This window comes from Gracilinanus agilis, chromosome 3, assembly GCF_016433145.1.
Source record: "Gracilinanus agilis isolate LMUSP501 chromosome 3, AgileGrace, whole genome shotgun sequence".
NCBI lineage: Eukaryota > Metazoa > Chordata > Mammalia > Didelphimorphia > Didelphidae > Gracilinanus > Gracilinanus agilis.
The window spans coordinates 196,768,100-196,790,347 of record NC_058132.1 but is presented as its reverse complement, the minus strand read 5'-3'; positions in this window follow the sequence as shown (position 1 = coordinate 196,790,347).

Sequence of the window (22,248 nt, the reverse complement as noted above, 5' to 3'; positions counted from 1 at the left end):
AGGCCTCAGGCCTTCCCAAGTGGGTATCATTGACTTCATGCCAAGAAAGGGGAGGAGGGCCCCCCGGAAAAGAGAAAGCAGAAAGAGCCCCAAAACAGAGAGTAGAAGATGAGTAAGAGGCCCAGCTGATGCAAATATTGACATAACCATTACCAGGGCGAATAAAACTCCCATTTGTGTTATGCAAGCGCTATATTCTTTGAATACTTCTGTCTTGAGGAATTCTTTATTTCACCATAGAAGAAAAATGTTTTCATATTCTCTCCTGCCGCTCAGGCCCAGAACCCAGCGAGGCCCTGTGCCCTTGAGAGCCATAATATTATTTGTTAACATTTTTATGATGCCAAATGGTCTGTGTGAGAATGGGCGCCATTCTTTAGCTGGGAAACCATATGGCACGGCGAGTAATAAATAAGGTATTGTGATAGTTAATGAACCTAATTGCCAGCAAAGGCTTTAATACAAAGACTGTGCTGCTGAGAATTTAGCACTACATTAGAGATGCAGCAGAGCTCCCCTGACTTCTGAGGCTTAATTTAAGTTCTATATTGCAAACTCCAGAAAATAATTCCAAACCCTCCTGCTGGAAAAGCAACCTGCTGGTAGACTGTGATTATACCGAATTACTAAAATCGCAATCAATTTTATACACACAGTTAACCCTTAGTAGGAAGGGCTCCCGGAGAGGTGAGGTGATCAGATCTGGTTGAAACTCAACCTGTGGCTCTGGGTAGGACAAAGCAATCGGACCTGGAAAGAGATCCAGCAAACCGACCCTCGGCTGGGTTGGTGAGAAGGGGAAAATGGGTCATAGGCCACAGGATTGCAGATTTAGAGCTGCAAGTGGACTTAGAGATGAGCTAACCTAACCCCTTTAGCTTGATGAGAAAACTGAGGTTAAGTGACTAAAGAGACTAGAGGGCTTAGTGGTTAGGATGCTGGGAAGACCCAAGTTCAAATCCGACCTCGGATGCTTATTAGCTGCGTGACCTTATTATTTGGCAAGCTAATTAGCTGGCAAGTCACTTAACATTTGCCTCAGTTTCTGCCCCTTTAATATGAAGATAATAGCACCTACCTTCCAGGGTTATTGTGTGGATCGAATGAGATCATATTTATAAAGTGCTTCAAATAATGCCTGGCACATGGTAGGTGCCATAGATTTCCTTCCTTCTTTGTTCAAGGTCACCCAGGTAATGAGTAGCAGAGCTGGGACTTGAACCCACAGTCCCCCACTAAATCTAGCACTCTGTCACCTATAGAGTAAAGAGCAGGATCCTGCCTAGAGCCTGCTTGGCCTCTCTCTGGATTCAGACAAAACTCCAAGCTGAAACAACAGCCTAAAGACAGAATGCTGGGCCTTGGCTCAGACCTCACCTCCAACAGCATCTCACCGCCCCGAGAAGGAGCAAAAGCTGAACAGTTGTCACTTTTATTCCATAAGTCAAGGTTATTAACTAGAGAAGATCAAATCGTGGCAGCCAAATAACCTTGCACAGTGTAAAATGTAAATGCCGAACAGCTGGTGTCAAACTTTCAATGGTGTTGGATTGAAAAGGGGTCCCTGTGTGGGAGTGATGCTTTGTGGGGAGGAGGGGAAGGTGGGAAGGGCACTGGGATTGTTAGGCATCTAAAAACTCTTAGAGGACAAGATCCTCTACCCACTTGCCTTTTGGACAGCCTCAGGGCCCAGGAGAGTCAATCAACCAACCAATTTTTATTAAGTACCTACTATGTGCCAGGCACTATGTTAAGCACTGGGAGTACAGAAAGTGGCAAAATATATTCCCTGCCTTCAAACTACTTACTCGCTAATAGGAAAGACAACATGCAAACAAATATAGACAAAGCAAGCTAAATACAAGAAAAAGAGAATATGATTAACAGTGATAGCATTGGAATTAAGAGGGGTTAGGGGAAAGTTTCCAGTAAAAGATGGATTTTTAGTTGGGACTTAAAGACATGTTAGTCAATAATGAGAGTTGAAGAAGGAAAGCATGGGGAGAAGTCCTTGCAAATGGTGCCCCAGTTCTTTAGACTGTATAGTATTAGGAAAAGGGGTGTTTGAATACATGTGCATGTGTGTAGGGGTAACATGTTTGTGAAAGAGACTAGGGATAGGATGGGGCAAAGAATGAAAGAGAGAGAATGAGGAAGAGGATGAAAAAGATTAGGACAATGAATGAAATAGAGAGAGGGACTCAGAAAGAAAGAGAGAGAGAGAGAGAGAGAGAGAAAGAGAGAGAGAGAAAGAGAGAGAGAGAGAGAGAGAGAGAGAGAGAGAGAGAGAGAGAGAGAGATACCACTCAGTGCCAAAGAGGCAAAAGGAAGAAATAAAAGGAATACTCTCTTCAAAGTTATATCTAGCATAGAGGAAATTTAAAAGTTGAAAGACTTGGACTTGAATCCTATTTGCTTCTTTGGACAAGCCACTTAATCTCTCAGGGCCTCAGTTTGCTCATCTATAAAAATGGGGAGAAGGAACGGGACTAGATGAAGTCCTTTCCAGCTCTGACAGTCTGTGTCTGTCCTTGGAGATTTGGATACCCATATATGGAAGGGCACTGCTCCATTCCAAAGGTGCCCACTCTTCTTCCTACAGTGATGATCCCAAGAAAGAATTAACTAACAACCTGGTCTCCCCTCTTGATGGAGGTAGGCAGTGATAGAAGTGGGACCTTCCTGCTCTGAAATCTTGTATTTCTCACCAGTTAGCACTAGTTAAGCATAAAATTACAAAATCTATAGCTTCAGCATTAGTCAAGCATAAATTGTATTATTAATCAGTTATCCATTCTGTATTATTAATCACCTGTACTGGTCTTGTACTATTCTGTACACCAGCTTTGTGCTGTTCTGTATTATTAATTGCTTATGTTCTGTATTTAACTTACTTCTGAACTGTTAGGTATTATTAATCACCTATAGTGGTGTACTATGTCCTCTCTATGTTCCCATCTCTGATGAAGGCATTCCAGAAGGGTAGCAAGACCTTTCCTGCACTGATAAATGATGGCAGGTGGATAGTAGGGGGAATATGGAACATATGCACTAAAGGCTCTGGCAATCCAGAAGGAATCCCCCCAAACCTGCAGATGCTCACTATTCCTTTTTTGGTGTCCTCACATTCACCCATGACATGCCAGACCCCAAAACACACCTCCTCCTGGATTTGGACCCACCTTCTCTATCCCATTTTCCAGGGTTTTCTCAGGGGTAGGCTATTCTTGGAAAAGGTAGAGATTTCCCTGGAATGGGAGGTGATAAGATCTCAGACCCTTAATAAATATTCAAACCCTGATCTACACCTTGGGTTGCTCCATTAGACCCAGGGCTACTCCGTTGGTTCCAGGCCTTTTGGGCTACTCCACCAGCTCTGAGGCAATTCTACTAGCTCCCTGGCCATTTCTTGAGCCTAAGCTATTAGACTATCTTAAAAATCTCCTGTTCTTGAAATACAATCTGTCATACTTCTGGATTGAACAGAATTTTGAGTCTCCCATTCTTGGGTTGAGACTCTCCACAAATGTGGGTGTGTTTTCCCACGACACATTGCACTAGGAAGCTCTCAGACCTCCTCTTTTCTAGGGATCAATCAATAAAGAGTCATTCATTTTTGCTTTGTGACCTTCTTATGTACCTTTAAGTTTTCTGGATCTCAGTTTCCTCATCTGTAAAATAGGAATAACAGTCCTTGCACTAGCTGACAGTGCTGTTGTGAGAAGGGTGAATTAGATCCTTTCTGGCTATTGTCCTTTCTCTGTGAATTTTATCACCATGACTGAGATGAAGTCTTCTATACCTACTCCTGCTTTTCAGCTTATTTTTCCTTCAGAATGTAAGCTCCTTGAGGACAATAATTACCTTTCTTTTGGCTTTCCTTTGAATAAATGGCATGTAACATTCGAATACACTGGGATGTAACAAGTGCTTAATATATATTTATTGACTGTTGACTACCTGCATTTAGAAGCACCTTTCACATCTGTGCACCAAAGGGAAACTCCAAGGACATAAACCTACCGATGCTTTCTGTTATTACCTTTTTTGACCCTCACAATAGCTCTAGGAGACGGATATTATTATCCCCAGTTTAAAGATGATGAAATTGAGGCAGACAAGCTAAATGACTTTCTGTGTTAGCCTAGTGGGAATTATAATATTTATTAAATACATTTATAATGAATAATTATGATTTTTATTAATATAATACCAATAAATATAATATTAAGATTACAATATATAATTATACTATTTATTGAATACATTAATAATACATAATTATAATATTTATTGAATAAGTTATTGAACTGAAAGGAATTAGAATATATCTACCTCATTTTACAGATGAGGACACTAAGGTCCTTACAGAGATGAAGTACAAGGAAACAGCTCTAGGAGTTGAATCTGGATTCCCTGACTTAAAATCCAGAGTTCTTTCTACTAATCTCTACTTGAGAGTAATAAAATTACATTTCTTTTAAAATGCCCTGATCTATAATTCATATTTTTTATTAAATCATACTGGTCTTTTCTGTAGCTAATTTCAATGTATGATGTTTAGTTATGCTTAGATGAGTCTCCAAATTAGATTTTGGGAAGATTTCAGTTTAGAACAGGAAGCTTCTGACTAACCCCATCTTCCTCTGATCCCTCTTTTGTGAGTCCTATCTGCTCAGAACACTAAGGGAAAGTAGCAATATACTTCCTTCTCTCCTCTTCCCCAGCCTAGCCAAGTACCTTATCACACTCCCCAGAGCACTGTCCTAGAGAAACTTCCAGCCGGAGGTTCTGCTTTGCTGACCAGTGACTCTTTCCTGGACCACTATTTTAGGACAGCCTCAGTCACCATTTTTGACATCTCTTTACTCCCTACTTCCCCTCCACCTCTACAGTGTCTCCAACCAACCACCTAGAGCTGCTGCTAGTGTCCTCAGACTCTCTAGGCTTGGAAATAATATTTATAATCAAATCAATTCTGCCATGGTCCCTGGATGGACTGTGTCAACCCATTCAACTCTGCCATGGTTTCTGGATGAGCTATGTCAACTCCTTTATGGCTCCACTCAATATCACTGTAACATTATAACCAAAATGCCACTCTAAGGGGATTATTCCCCTATGTGTGCTCTCTCTGTCATTAGAATGTAAGCTCCAAATAGGCAATCTTTGACTTTGTATTTGTATTCACAGTGTTTATGATAGTGCTTGGAATACAGTGTTTATTATAATTATATATAGTTGTTATATACAGTTACTATAAAATATTTTATAGTTATAAACCCTTTTTTCATTCATTCATTTATAGTAATTTATGGTCTAATAATTAGTTATAGTAATAGTGTTTTAGACATATTACACTAATAGTATATTATATGATATATACTAACAATGTAAAATAGTAATTAGGCAGCAAAGTAGATAGAGCCCTAGGCCTGGAAGAAAGAAAATTTGAGTTAAATCTAACCTCAGATACTTAGTAGCCATGTAATCTTGGGCAAATCACTTAACTTGTCTGCCTCAGCTTCCTCATTTGTAAAATGGGGATAATAATATTCACCTCCCAGGACTATTGTGAGGGTCAAGTGAGGTGATATTTATAAAGTGCTCTGTAAACTTTAAAGAGCTATGCAAATGCTGATTGCACATGTAAAAGTTATATCAGATTGCTAACATCTCAAGGAGGGGTGAGGGATGGGAAGGAGGGAGAGAATTTAGAACTCAAAATTAAAAAAAACAAATATTAAAAAATAAATTTTACCTGTAATTGAGGGAAAATAAAAGATTTTTAATAAGAACTATGTAAATGCTAGCTATTGTGCTTAGATAAAAGTTACTTTGTAAGTGTTCTTAAATCTCTTTTCCAGCTAAACTCTTTGAGTACAGAGATGATCTACTTTCTTTTTTTTTGTTTTTAATCTCTTCTCCATTCATCCACCCCCAGATCACCTGTACCTTCCTAGAGGAGGTTGCTTATTAAATGTTGTTAACTAAACTACATGATACTTCCGTGTCTGTGCCAAACTTGATCTTTAGCATTTGGAGGAGGAAAGGGGACAGTACCAGAGGCCCTATATATCTATTTTACAGACTGGATAACTGATTCCTAAACAAAGCATACCAGAATAGCAAAGGTAACTCAGTTCTCCTGATAACTCAGAACAGAATAATCTCAATCTCTGCTCATCCATGCTATCTCTCCCTACAAAACATGGCAAGTGGATGGGTAAAATGGGTGCTGGTAGGTGTCCCTACTCAGGGACTGCCCTCTAGGTATCCTGGATCCAGCTCCCTTCAAACTTTTTAAATTCCTTTCTCCTTAATTTTTTTTAAACCCTTATCTTCCATCTTAGAATCAATAATATTATTAGTTCCATGACAGAAGAGTGGTAAGGGCTAGGCAATAGGAATTAAGTGGCTTGCCCAGGTTCACACAGCTAAGAAGTATCTGAGGTCATATTTGAACTCAGGACCTCCCATCTCTAGACTTGGTTCTCAATCGATTGAGCCATCTAGCTGCCCCCGCCCCCTTTAAATTTTTTACAGCCAGAATCTGAAAAGTCTAGCATTAGAGGAAAAAGGATATTTTGGAGGAGACATTTCAGCTCCCTCTCTGTGATTTCTCCAGAGGTGGAAAAATCGAGACTTTTGACAGACACTAGGAAGAACTCCTTGGCACTCATAGTGAAGATAGCCAAAATTAGACAAGATAATTGTGTCAAAATGTCTTCTTCTTAACTCCATTTTTATCTTCTTAAACCCATTTCCAAGTCATAGAACACTACAGTAATCAGAGAATTAAAGTTGAAGATGATGCGACCAAAAGGAAAAATAGAGAGGAACATAGTAGGAGTGAGTGGGCTGCAGCACATTGCCAAATAGGAATTACCCAGGAGAAGTGGGGCAATGAGATGTCATTAGATAAATGTATGCTCAGATATCAAACAAACAAACAAACAAACAAACAAAACAGAGATGGGCTGGTTCCATAGAAAGAGCAAAAAGAAAATTGATGGACAAACTCTGTGTTTCAATGTTGTCTTCACAATGACGAGACCTTACAATGACATTGGATAGATCCCTAGTAGTAGGTTAATGGGAAATACATAGACAGAATGGAATCTGACATGCATAGTTGTAGATGGTACCCACACCAATGAGATCCCAGATCCAAAGAAGCTGTGGTATCCTCTCCCTATCTTCAACCCCTTTTTCAGGCAGTCAATGCCCTTCAGCTGACTTCTTCTTCCTCATCACATAAAAACTTGATCTCTGGAAAGGATCTGATAGCAGTCTTTTATGCTTTACCATGAAATTTAAATCAACTATTTCCCCTGAGGGAATTTTGTTTTAAGCTTTTTATTCTGCTGTACATAGAAAGGCTTTGTCCCCCCTCTCCACCAACTCTATACTGCTCCCCACCAAGTTTTTAGCTTTATGGAGCTGATGGGCTAGAGGGAATTTCTAAGAAATAGGCAGTCTCTCCAGCACCCGAAAAGTCACATCCTATGAACAAGAGCATGCTGATAAATGATTAATATCTGGCTCTATGAGAAAATAAATTCAAGACACACTTTTAAGTTTAATCTGCATTATTAAAATTTTCTCCCTCACTTTCTTAAGTCTGCAAATCAACAAAACAATAAATCAAGTCCTGATTTGTAACATGTATTGATTTCTGAGGTGTAAATACCGAAGCTGAAAATTTAATAATTGACTCTTGGGAGTCTGTATGAGCTGGTTCCAAGTACACCCCTACCTATAAGCCACCATCTCCTGTGCCTATATATAAGGTTTGTCCTTTTCAGAGTGTCAGAACTTTATTTCCATGGAGAATTCAGAAGTGAGGGGTTCTTTTCAATGGATTGGGCTAGATTCAATTAGGACTGATAAAATACCTTTTTACATGCCCTACAGAAACAAGTGGAACAATAGGAGCTAAGAACTAGAATAGGTTTTTTATTTCATCTTTCTTAGTGGTAAATTCACCCTTTCCATTTTTGATGCTGTGATTTGGTTTTCTTCTCACTTCTTAAAAATTATTTTAACCAATAGTTTCTCTATTTTGTTGTTTTTTTTTCATAAAACCAATTAATTTTATTTATTACTCCATTGGTTTTTTTTCAAATTTGTTAATATTACCTTAATTTTTAGAATTTCAATTTGTTATTTTTTATTTTTTTCATTTTTTTCAATTTGTTATTTAACTTTACTCTTTTCCTAGTTTTTAAAAATTACACATCCAATTCATTAATCTATTCTTTTTCTATTTTATTGATATAAGCATGTAGAGATATAAATTTCCCTCTAATTACTGCTTTTACTATAGCCCACAGGTTTTAGTGTGTTCTCTCAATATTATAATTTTCTTTAATAAAATTATTTATTTTTATGACTTTGTCTTTAACCCATTCATTCTTTTTTTAAACATTTATTAATATTTATTTTTTAGAAAAGTTAACATGGTTACATAATTTATACTCTTACTTACCCCTTCACCTCCTCCCTCCAGTTCCCCCCCCTCCCCCATGGCTGATTCGTATTTCCATTGGTTTTAACATGTGTCATTGATCAAGACCTATTTCCAAATGGTTGATATTTGCATTGGTGTGGTAGTTTCGAGTCTACATCCCCAATCGTGTCCACCTCAACCCATGTGTTCAAGCAGTTGTTTTTTCTTCTGTTTCCACTCCTGTAGTTCTTCCTCTGAATGTGGGTAGCGTTCTTTTCCATAAGACCCTCAGAATTGTCCTGGGTCATTGCATTGCTGTTAGTACAGAAGTCCATTACATTCTATTTTACCACAGTGTATTGGTCTCTGTGTACAATGTTCTTCTGGCTCTGCTCCTTTCATTCTGCATCAATTCCTGGAGGTCTTTCCAGTTCACATGGAATTCCTCCAGTTTATTATTCCTTTGAGCACAATAGTATTCCATTACCAGCATATACCACAATTTGTTCAGCCATTCCCCAATTGAAGGACATACCCTCATTTTCTAGTTTTTTTGCCACCACAAAAAGTTCAGCTATAAATATTTTTGTACATGTCTGTTCATCTATGATCTCTCTGGATCAAAGGGCAGCCATTCTTTTATATCCCTTTGAGCATAGTTCCAAATTGCCAGCCAGAATGGTTGGATCAGTTCACAACTCCACCAGCAAAGCATTAATGTCCCAGTTTTGCCACATCCCCTCCAACATTCATTACTCTCCCCTTCTTTCATTTTAGCCAATCTGCTGGGTATGAGGTGATACCTCAGAGTTTTTTTGATTTGCATTTCTCTAATTATTAGAGATTTAGAACACTTTCTCATGTGCTTATTGATACTTTTGATTTCTTTACCTGAAAATTGCCTATTCATGTCTCTTGCCTATTTATCAATTGGGGAATGGCTTGATTTTTCATACAATTGGTTTAACTCCTTGTATATTTGAGTAATTAGACCCCTGTCAGAGTTTTTTGTTATAAAGATTTTTTTCACAATTTGTTGTTTCCCTTCTGATTTTGGCTACATTGTTTTTGTTTGTACAAAAGCTTTTTAGTTTGATATAATCAAAATAATTTATTTTACATTTTGTAATTTTCTCTAACTCTTGCTTGGTTTTAAAATCTTTCCTTTCCCAGAGATCTGACAAGTAAACCATTCTATGTTCACTTAACTTATTTATAGTTTCCCTCTTTATATTCAAGTCATTCACTCATTCTGAATTTATCTTGGTGTAGGGTGTGAGATGTTGATCTAAACCTAATCTCTCCCATATTGTTTTCCAAATTTCCCAACAGTTTTTGTCAAATAGTGGATTTTTGTCCCAAAAGTTGTGCTCTTTGGGTTTATCATACACTGTCTTGCTGATGTCACTTACCCCAAGTCTATTCCACTGATCCTCCCTTCTGTCTCTTAGCCAGTACCATATTGTTTTGATGACTGCTTCTTTATAGTATAGTTTAATATCTGGTACTGCCAGGCCCCCTTCCTTCACATTTTTTTCATTATTTACCTTGATATTCTTGATCTTTTGTTATTTCAGATGAACTTTGTTATAGTTTTTCCTAATTCAGTAAAAAAGTTTTTTGGTAGTTTGATAGGTATGGAGCTAAATAGGTAAATTAATTTGGGTAGAATGATCATTTTTATTATGTTAGCTCATCTTACCCATGAGCAATCAATGTTTTTCCAATCGTTTAGATCTAGTTTTAATTGTTTGGAAAGTGTTTTGTAGTTGTTTTCATATATTTCCTGTGTTTGTTTTGGTAGATAGATTCCTAAGTATTTTTATATTTTCTAGGGTGATTTTAAATGGTGTTTCTCTTTCTACCTCTTGCTATTGTGATGTGTTGGAAATATATAGAAATGATGATGATTTATGGGCATTTATTTTGTATCCTGCAACTTTGTTAAAGTTGTTGATTATTTCTACAAGCTTCTTAGTTGATTCTCTAGGATTTTTTAAGTAGACCATTATATCATCTGCAAAGAGTGATAGCTTAGTCTCCTCATTGCCTATTTTGATACCTTCAATTTCGTTTTCTTCTCTAATTGCTACTGCTAGTGTTTCTAGTACAATGTTAAATAATAGAGGTGATAATGGGCATCCTTGTTTCACTCCTGATATTGGGAAGGCTTCTAATTTATCCCTATTGCATATGATGCTTGTTGATGATTTTAGGTATATACTGTTTATTATTTTTAGGAAAGTTCCTTCTATTCCTATACTTTCCAGGGTTTTCAATAGGAATGGGTGCTGTATTTTGTCAAAGGCTTTTTCAGCATCTATTGAGATAATCATGTGATTTTTGTTTGTTAGATTGTTGATATGGTCAATTATGTGGATGGTTTTCCTAATGTTGAACTATCCTGGCATTCCTGGTATAAATCCCACCTCATCATGGTGGATAATCCTCTTGATCACTTGCTGGAATCTCTTTGCTAGTATTCTATTTAAAATTTTTGCATCTATGTTCATTAGGGAGATTGGTCTGTAGTTTTCTTTCTGTTTTTGATCTACTTGGCTTTGGAATCAGTACCATATTTGTGTCATAAAAGGAATTTGGTAGGACTCCTTCTTTGCTTATTATATCAAATAATTTGTATAGTCTTGGGATTAGTTGCTCTTTGAATGTCTGATAGAATTCACTTGTGAATCCATCAGGCCCTGGTGATTTTTTCTTAGGGAGTTCTTTGATGGCTTGTTCAATTTCTTTTTCTGATATGGGATTATTTAGGTATTCTATTTCTTCTGCTGTTAATCTAGGCAATTTATATTTTTGTAAATATTCATCCATATCTCCTAGATTGCTATATTTATTACCATATAATTGGGCAAAATAGTTTTTAATGATTGCCTTAATTTCCCCTTCATTAGAGGTGAGGTCTCCCTTTTCGTCTTTGATATGTCAATTTGGTTTTCTTCTTTCCTTTTTTTATTAGATTGATCAGTACTTTGTCTATTTTATCTGTTTTTTCAAAATACTAGCTTTTAGTCTTATTTATTAATTCAATAGTTCTTTTACTTTCAATTTTATTAATTTCTCCCTTGATTTTTAGTATTTCTAATTTAGTTTTCATCTGGGGATTTTTAATTTGCTCGCTTTCTAGTTTTTTAATTTGCATGCCTAATTCATTAATCTCTGTCCTCCCTAATTTGTTAATATATGCACTCAAGGATATAAATTTCCCCCTGAGTACTGCCTTGGCTGCATCCCACAGAGTTTGGTAGGATGTCTCATCATTGTCATTCTCTTCAATGAAATTGTTGATTGTTTCTATGATTTCTTCTTTGACTAGCTGGTTTTGGAGAATCATATTATTTAATTTCCAATTAGTTTTTGATTTGCCTGCCCAGGTGCCCTTGCTAATTATTATTTTTATTGCATTATCATCTGAGAAGGTTACATTTATTATTTCTGCTCTTTTGCATTTGTTTACAATGTTTCTATGCCCTATTACATGGTCAGTCTTTGTGAATGTACCATGTGCAGCTGAAAAGGTGTATTCCTTTTTGTTCCTATTTATTTTTCTCCACATATCTATTAAATCTAATTTTTTTAGGACTTCATTCATCTCTCTTACCTCTTTCTTATTTATTTTTTGGTTTGATTTATCTAGATCTGAAAGAGGAATATTTAGATCTCCCACTAGTATGGTTTTACTATCTATTTCCTTCTTCAGATCTGCCAGTTTCTCCTTTATGAATCTGGTTGCTATACCATTTGCTGCATACATATTGAGCAATGTTATTTCTTCATTGTCTATACTGTCTTTAATCAGGATGTAATGACCTTCCCTGTTTTTTTTAATCATATCTATTTTTACTTTGGCTTTGTCAGTAATCACAATTGTCACTCCTGCCTTCTTTTTCTCATTTGAGGCTCAAAGGATTTTGCTCAAGCCCTTGTGATACAGAGAGGAAGGCTTAACAGTTTGCCTTAAACCTGTGTATGTCCACCTGCCTCATATATGTTTCTTGTAGACAACATATGGTAGGATTTTGGTTTCTAATCCACTCTGCTATTTGCTTCCTTTTTATGGGCGAGTTCATCCCATTCACATTCAGAGTTATAATTATCAGTTGTGTATTCTCCAACATTTTGGTATCCTCTCCTAGTCCTACTCCTTCTTCTTACACTATTTCCTTTTAAACCAGTGGTTTGCTTTATGCCAGTAACCCTTGTCCCCTCCCTTGATTTACTTCCCTTTCTACCCCCTCCCTTATTATTCACCTCTTTTTATTTTTAAGGCCTAATGAATTCCCTCCCCCTTCTTCTCCCCTCCCTTATTTGACCTCCCCACTCCCCTTGGTTTATCCCTTCTGACTTTCTCAGTAGGGTTAGATAGAGTTTTATATCCCAATGGATAAAGCTACTCTTCCTTCTCCAGGTTAATTACACTAAGAGTAAGGTTTAAATATTACCTCTTAATGCTCTCCTCTCTTCCTCTCCTTCTTATAATAGTTTTCATCCCTTCCCCTTCCCATGCCCTCTTTGTTTATAATAGAATATCCTATTTTTCTTATTCATTCAAGTTTCTCTTGGTGTCCTCTACTATTCATCCCCCTCTTTCCCACCCCCATATCTCAGACCATTTAGTATTCCAGCCTCTCCCTATGAATAATTCTTCTAATTGCTATAATAGTGAACACTATAATAGTGAATAGAGTTCCTTAGAGAGAATTATACATAACATTTCTCTACCTAGGAATACCAATAATTAGATCATATTGAAGCCCTTAAAGAGGCGAATTTAAAAAACACGAGTTTTCTTTCTTTCCCCTCTGTTTCTTATTTACCTTTTCATGTTTCTCTTGATTTTTGTAGTTGGATATTGAACTTTCCATTTAGTCCTGGTCTTTTCTGTGCAAATACTTGGAAATCTTCTATCTTGTTGAAATGCCCAAACGTTCCCCTGGAAGTATATAGTCAGTTTTGATGGGTAGGTGATTCTTGGTTGTAGACCCAGTTCTCTTGCCTTTCTGAATATCATATTCCAAGCCTTGCGGTCTTTTAGTGTGGAAGCTGCCAGATCTTGTGTGATCCTGATTGGTGCTCCTTGATATCTGAATTGTCTCTTTCTGGCTTCTTGTAAATTTTTTTCTTTGACTTGGAAGCTCTTGAATTTGGCTATTATATTCCTGGGAGTTGTCTTTTCAGGATTTAGTGTAGAGGGTGATCTATGGATCCTTTCAATGTCTATATTGCCCTCTTGTTGTAGAACTTCAGGGCAATTTTACTGAATAATTTCTTTTAGTATGGAGTCCAAATTTCTATTAAGTTCTGCTTTTTCAGGAAGACCAGTGATTCTCAGATTATCTCATCTAGAGCTGTTTCCTTGGTCTGTCAGTTTATCATTGAGATATTTCATGTTTCCTTCTATTTTATCAGTCTTTTGAGTTAGTTTTATTTGTTCTTGCTGTCTTGAAAGATCATTAGCTTCTAATTGCTCAATTCTAGCCTTTAGGGCAACGGTTGGCAACCTTTTTGGCCATGAAAGCCATAAACGCCTATAGAAGGAGGAGGATGGAGGCAGAAGGCGCTAGAATATGGGGCAGGGGCTGAAGGGCCCGCTGGAGCACATCCTGGAGCTCTGCCTGGACTGGCCAGTCAGGAGGTGGAGCCAGATATGGCTAGATAGCCATACGTTGCCAACCCCTGCTTTAGGGACTGGTTTTCGGCTATAATCTTTTGGTTTTCCTTTTCAATCTGGTCATTTCTGGTCTTCAATTTACTTGCCTCACTTTCCAAGTGTGAAATTCTGCCTTTTAAACTTTTCTTGCCAGATTTTGGTTTCCAATTTGCTTACCATTTCGTTTGATTTTTGGGCATCTTTCTCCAATTGGGAGTTTCTGTCTTCTAACCTGTTAATTTCCTTTTGAGCTATTTCCCACTTCTCTTGCCATATCTCTTCCATCTTTCTCATCATCTCAGATTTGAACTCTTCAATAGCTTGTGGCCAGTTTTCATTATTTTGGGAAGGTTTGAATATGATTACTTGTTTGTTCTCCTCTGCTGTTTGCTCTGTTGTCTGGATTTTTTCTGTGTAAAAGTTGTCAAGTGTTATAGATTTCTTCTTGATGATCTTTCTCTCTTGGGGTTCTTGTCTCTGGCTTGCCATTGTTAGCCCTGGGCCCTCTCAGGTTTATCTTCACACTCAGGATCTGTCTGCACTCTTTAGGCTCCTGAGATCTCAGGTCTAGTTGTTCTAAGGGTCAAGCCTCCTGGTGGTCCCTTGCTTGTTCCTCTGCCCAAGGCTCCTTTAACAGTCTCAGGGCCTTGCTTCCACAGTCGTGCACCCCTCTGCTCTGGGTCCCCACTCAAGGTCCAAGCCTGTCCTCAGGATCTGAGTCCTGGCCTACGCTCAGGATCCATGTCTGAGCTTGCATTTGCGCCCATGCTTGTACCTGCACTCAGGGTTTGTGTTCAAAGTCTGCACATTCTTTAGCCTCTTGGGGTCTTAAGTCTTGCTGCTCTCAAGGGCAGGCCCTGGTGACCCTAGGTAGCTGCCAAGGGCTTAATGTATGCCCCAAACTTGCTCCAACTCTTGTGTGCTGGCTTTGGCAATGTAGGTGGTGTGGGGGGGTGGGGGAGGGGCTTCTTCCTCTCAAGTTTTAGTGAGAGCTGTTTCACCCCTTTATAGCATGAAATGCCCTGATTCCACCTACCTCCAATGTTGCTCCCTGTTGTGGGGTCCCTTCCTTCCTCTGGATTTGTTTTTATGTCTTCTTGAGGAGTCCTATATGTTTCAGTTAGGAGAGGTTAAGCAGCTGCTTTTTACTCTGCCGCCATCTTAACCAGGAAGTCCTCTGCTCTAACCCATTCATTCTTAAAGATTAAGTTATTTAGTTCCTATTTAATTTTTATTCTGTTTTTCTGTGATCCCTCATTAAATATATTAAATATAACTTTATTATATTATGATTTGAAAGTTATTTTATTTTATGTTTTTGCTCTTCTACATTTAACTTCAATGTTTTTGTGTCCTAAAATATGGTCAATTTTTGAGTCAGTGCCTTGTGCTGCTGATTGAAATTTCCAAGAGCTAGGACCCTGAAATGCCTGTTGATGGCCTATTGAACAATAACATCCAAAAGAGTCATACTTGAAAAGGGGAAGAGTCAGGCCTAGAGGCTAGTAGGAAGGGTAATTAAGTGAAATGATTTCTGAGTCTTGTCACAGCTCTGATACAAGCCATATTACTTTGGGTGAACTCAACAACTTCTCAGATGCTGCTTAGTAATCTATAAAAAGGAATATGGATACTAATACTTGCTATGCTTCTGAAAAGCATTAGACCGAGTTCAAAACTGGCCTCAGACACTTACTGTATGACCCTGGGTAAGTCACTTGTCCCCTGTCTGCCTCAGGTTCCTCAACTATAAAATGGAGATAGTAAGATCTCCATTTATATCTGGGTTATGCTAATATGAACTGGGTTAGCTCCCAAGATGAATTGTTGTGAGTATCCAATGAGAAGAGTATTTGTAAAACATTTAGCACAGTGCCTGGCACATAGTAGGTATTTAATAAATGCTTTTTTTCATTACCTACTTTATTTTGTAAACATCAAGATACTAAATAAATGTGATATTTTGTTGTTCAGGCATGTTGAACTTTTTGGGATCCCATTTGGGGTCTTCTTGGCAAAGAAACTAGGGCGGTTGGCCATTTCCTTCTCCAGCTCATTTTACAGATGAGGAAACTGAGACAAACAGGGTTAAGTGACTTGTCTAAGGTCACTCAGTATCTGAGCTCAGATTTGAATGCAGGTCTAGGTCAGGTGCTCTATTTATTATGCCACTGAATTGCCTATTTGAAATAAATTACATCCATATAAGACACCTAAGCAGAACCAGTTAAAGTGCTTCTTGTTTACGAGAAGCTCACAGGAAAGAATGTTGAATTTACTTCCTATAGACATGTATATCTTGGCTGGGTTAGCTGTAGACCTGCCTTGAAGAAGATATTGGGATCCTATTACCTTCAGAACCATATGCTGTCAGATTAGAAAAAGACCTTAGAGATTAAGAGATCCAACTTCCTCATTTTGCAGGTGAGGAAACTGAGTCTCAAGAATGCTTTACTGTACCATGTAACACTAACTTGTGGGTGTTGCTCTGGATTGGATCACTGCTACTCAATCCTTTCTGTTCTCTCTTCTCTATAATCATAATAAAAATAATAATAGCTTGTTTTTATTAAATACCTACTATGTTAAATATTTTGTAAATATATCTCATTTGATTCCCACAACAACCCTGAGAGGTAGGTGCTATTATTAGCCCCATCTTTCAGTTGAGGAAAACAAAGATTAAGTGACCTGTCCAAAGTCACACAACTAAATAAATATCTCAAATCAAATTTGAACTCAAGTCTTCTTGAATCACCAGCATTTTGTAGTACCTGTGGATACCTATAAATAGATGCTGAGCTAAATCTTTCCCTGGTTTTTTCTCTCTTGGGGAATGTTTTATGATGTGATCACCTCTCTGGTCATTGCCCTTAACTTCTTATTCCCTTATCCCTCTGGACACTTAATTAGCCACACCGCCTTATAACAATTAAGATTGAGTTTTAGTTTAGGGGCAATCTAATAGTCAGTTCCTTCCTACTCTGCTATTTTATGGAGTTTATATCAGACGAAAAGTTAATAGCATCATCACAATAGCTCAGAGCCCCCAATTAGGAAAAAAGCCTAATTCATAGGTTGGAAAAATCTGCTGTGGTTTAAATTTATGTTTTTTCTCTAGCCAGTCCATGGCCTCTTTATATTTGAGACATATGCCTTGATAGGAAACATTTAGTTAAAAATTGAGCAGAATATGTTGAAGTATCCATTACTGGAAAGGCACAGAGGGAAATTGAGAAAAGAGCAGACCATTTTTGTGTGTATTTATTTGCCTTAGTCTTTGAAGAGGTGGGCACAACTCATAACCTCAGGCAAATTCTTTTGCTGGGAGATGTGGATAGGAGTCTTATGACCATTTTTTTTCTTTCTTCTTTCAATTTTTTTTTTTTTTACTATTGTCCCTGTGTTACCATTTTTCTTCCTCCTCAGTTAGTTAAGTCCTAGATAGGGCTAGGAAGAACATCTCTTCAATACTTTCTGGTGCTCAGCTCTTGAAGTCCTCACTTCTTTCTCTCATTTCATGTCTCAAAGATTGTGTATATCCTCTTTAAGAATTCCTAGGCATTATTTAAGTTTCAATTCTGGATCAAAGATTGAGATAGTCCCAAATTGTTTTCAGGACCAAGAGAGACTGTACCTATGATTCACGAATCCCAGGACACTAGTCAGTTTTCAAACCCTTGTTATGAATTCATGTAGAAAGTTAGGGACAGGGGGCAGCTGGGTAGCTCAGTGGAGTGAGAGTCAGGCCTAGAGACAGGAGGTCCTAGGTTCAAACCCAGCCTCAGCCACTTCCCAGCTGTGTGACCCTGGGCAAGTCACTTGACCCCCATTGCCCACCCTTACCAATCTTCCACCTATGAGACAATACACCGAAGTACAAGGGTTTAAAAAAAAAAAAAAAGAAAGTTAGGGACAGATTAAAAACAAAAACCAAAAACCCCCTAGACCTTAGGTTTCTTAGTTCCCAAGTAAGTATTCTTTTCATCACATCATCCTGCTTTCATGCTGCATTTCCAGGATTCTACAAGGGGGAAAAGGAAAGAAATCCATTGCATCATGTACCTGTCTCCAAGGGGATATAAATCTCTTAGATACAAACTTCTGTATCTCTGCCTGTTAGGTAGGAAAAAGGTAAAATAAAGTGGATAGAGCACTGCATTTAGAAGATCAAAGTTCAAACAAAAATGTTGGACAAGTTGTTATGTTAGGCATCTTCCAATTCTAACATTCCATGATTCTACTCATTGGGGTTAAATCAGGGAGGTTGAGAGAGTTAGGCAATGGCAAATTGTAGATATAACCTTAGAGTATCAGGACAGAAGCAGAGAATTAACTGCTCTTACACCTATGGTCATTTACTTAAAAATAATGAGAACAGCTAAGTGGTTCAGCTGATAGAGAGCCATTCCTGGAGATAGGAGGTCCTGGGTTCAAATATGACCTCAGACACTTCTTAGCCATGTGATCCTGGGCAAGTCACTTAACTCTAATTGCTTAGCTTTTACTGCTCTTCTGTTTAGACTCAATACATAATATTGATTCTAAGATGTAGGATAAGAGTTTTAAAAAAATAAAAATAAACTACAAAGGAATATCAAGACAGCATTAACATAGTATAAACTTACTAGAATATCTAAGTATGTAGGGGTCATAGAGTAAAGAAGAAATCAGAAATGAGAAGATTAGTATGCAGTAGGAAAAAGAAGCCTGGCTAAAAATCTTAAGATGAATTCAATAATTCACTTCAATAAACATGTGTCCCATACTAGACTTGAGCTCTATTCTTGGCTCTGTTATTAACTATGTAACCCTGGGCTAGTCATTTCCCTCATGAACATTGATTTTTTTCATTTGTAAACTGAGGGATTGAATTAGACCTATTGCCCCCAGGATTCTATAGGAGCACTTCACTATAATTCACACATTTTTCTTGCACGTGTTATGTAACATTGGCTATTTGACACTTAGACTCCAACTCCTGTCATGATAGGAGGTACAATTTGGGAGGTTTTCTCGTGGAATCTCTCTGGTTTGTATCACCATCCTGAGAACCCAAAGAATGTCAATGACTGACTCATTCGCTTATCCCAAAGTATGCCTTCAGTAGGGGAGCTAGAATGGTACAGTGAAAAAAAGTCAAAGGACCTGGATTTTAATTCTGGCTTTGCCACTAACTACATTTTGAGCTTATACAAGTTATTTAACCCCTCTATTTCAATTTTCAGGGGTTAGTTCAGATGACCTCTGAGTTCCCTTCCAACTCTGAATTTATGAGCCTATGATCTTATGACTCTCCTAAAAATATTCAGGCTAATGAAACATTGACTATAGGATAGATTTTATTTAACCTGACAAAATGCAAGAGGGACTCATACCTGAGCCCATAGAAAGTCAAGAACACGACCTCTCCACACACACAGAAACAGATATAGTCCTTCTGATACAGTGTTAGCCCATGTAGCTATGGGTTGTTGGGGAGTTCATCAATCATCCTACGCTGGTGAGCCCCACCTTACCCATAAGAAAAGAATATACAACTCACAGTAGTAGGGAAAGGAGAGGTCCAGTTTGCCACTCTACATCATGGTTCTGTGATTTGTTCTTCTCGAAAGTACATGGTTATACAGTACCCTCCTCCTGTCTGTTTCTTTGTCTCTGTCTCTGTCTCTCTGTCTCTCCCCCTCCTCTTTCTTTCTTCTCTCACACTCTCCTCTCTCTGTCTCTGTCTCTCTATCTCTGTGTCTATCTATGCCTGTCTTTGTCTTTCTCTCCCCCTTCCTCCGTCCATGGAAAGGGAAATAGGAAGCCTGGCTTCTACTCTTAGCTTTCCTACACTAAATAGCTATGTGAGGTTAATCAGGGAAGACTTCCTAGAGAAGGGTACAAGTCAAGTTAATATATATTTATCAAATACCTTTCTGTGTGCCTAAACTTGTACAATAAGAGAATATATGGTCCCTGACTCTGAAGATAAGATATTAGTGTCTAACTGAGAAGAGAAGATTTACATAAAATACCTAGAGGACAAAACAAGTCAGTAAAACACTAAGTGCTAATATTTTTTCAGAGTCTTACTGTTCTCCAGCCATTATTTTCTCCACCTAAGAGAAGTAGAAAATAGGAGAAATTGACACCATAAGGGAAGAGAGATGGAGTCAGGGTATTGAGGATGGAGTTAGGGGATGAAAGGAATCTTAGAAAAGTTGCCTTCCCAAGGCTGAAGACTGCTCTGGCTCTCAGATTAGCTTGAACTTGGAAGCTAATCATCCCGTGCTGCCTCTCTAGGCAGAAGGTGGTGGGTGCCCAGTGGGGACTCAAAGCAGTGTCAGATTAGACAAGCGCCATGATCAAGAGTCACAGAGTGTAGATTTAATACTGTACATAAATACACTTTACAATCATTGGGAAGGCTTTCTGCTCAGAGGAGACCATTGGAATATTTTATAGTGATGCAGATCAAGTGAAAAGACAGAGAATAAATAAAGGGGAAGATAATTATTTGATGGAGTTCTTTTAGGATATGCCACAGCAGGGAATACTTACGAAGAATACATATTACTGGAGAGATACAGCCATTCAAGCATCAAACTAACCTATAAATTGTCAGAAGCGAAAATTGGAGGAAAGGAATTGAAGAGATTTGGGCGCCCATCATCCCATTAGCGCTGGGTTCCACGCTCCACCTTGCTTGGAGCTCTGTGAGCCCAGCACAGCACAGCCCCACAGAAGGGAGACGCCGCCTAATAAATGTCTCCGGAAAATTACGACTGTACCACTACAGTAAAAAGATGGCGCCGTTTATCTCGCCGCCATCTGCACAGGCTCATTTGTTGCTCCTGAGGCAGCCTGCCCGCACCCAGTAAGTTTGCATCTCCCCACACTAAGAGTGTTTTCTTTGCAAGGATGTTCCTGATGCCTGTCTCAATGTGGCTCCTGTTCCTTTTCCCAAGCATGAGAAGGAGGGGAAGGGGTTGCTGTGGCCTTATCCCTACATTCCAAGAGCTACCCACTGACCAGGAAGACCTGGATCCCAGGACTGGGAGCCTCTTGGACAAAAGAGGATGCTCTCTGGATAAGGTAAAATGGGGGCACAGGATGAGTAAGGAGGCAACAAAGACAGGAAAATAGAAATACAAATAAAGCCTGAGCAGAGGTATAGAGTGACTGAGAGAGAGGGAAAAACAGACATTCAGAAACCTATGGAAAGTGAGATTGAGACAAAAAGAAATCAACAAATAGAGTTTTCTTGAAGAAGTTGAAGTCTCTTGGAAAAGACCTTTGAATTAGGTGAGTGGGCATCTTGGGCTGGAGGCAACTACTCGAGCTTGTCCTTATATCCCCAAAGTCTCAACAATGGAAACATAGTTCCACTGAACTAACCAATATACCAACTTATACTCCTTTTTTTTTTCTTCAGTGTCTCAAGATCACATTGCCCTCATCAGCACCAAAGACATTCTCTAGAGAGCCAATATCAATTGATTCGTCTGGACTTAATTCTCTTGTATAACTTATGGATGAAGGGCCATAGATATAGGCAGTCTCTGGCACCGGTTTTTCTCTCTCATTTCTCCTTTTGTCTAACCACCCGTTCTTTGTCTCTTTTGCAAGATCATACCATACCCTGAATGTGCCTAACTGAATGTGCCCCAAGTCACTGTCCTAGATCCTCTTCTTTCTCTATAATCTCTCAGTAATTTCATCAGCTCACTTTAATGATCACCTTCCTACTAATGACTCAGGTGCAAGTTAAATAACCTCTTCAGATATCAGGCTTCTCATCTATAGAATGAAGAGGTTGGATTAAAAATCCTCCAAGGCGGCCTCAGACACTTCCCAGCTGTGTGACCCTGGGCAAGTCACTTGACCCCCATTACCTACCCTTACCACTCTTCCACCTATAAGTCAATACACAGAAGTTAAGGGCTTAAAATAAAAAAAAATACATAAGGAAAAAAAAATCTTCCAAGGTCTCTTCCAGTTCTCAATCTATGATTGATTGATACCTAGCCCTAGCTTCTACCCTGAGTTCTAGTCGTTCATCACCAACTCCCTAAGGGATGTCCTTTAAGCATCTCAAATTCAGTTTGTTCTTAGGAAAGAGTGATATTCCCAATTGTACAAA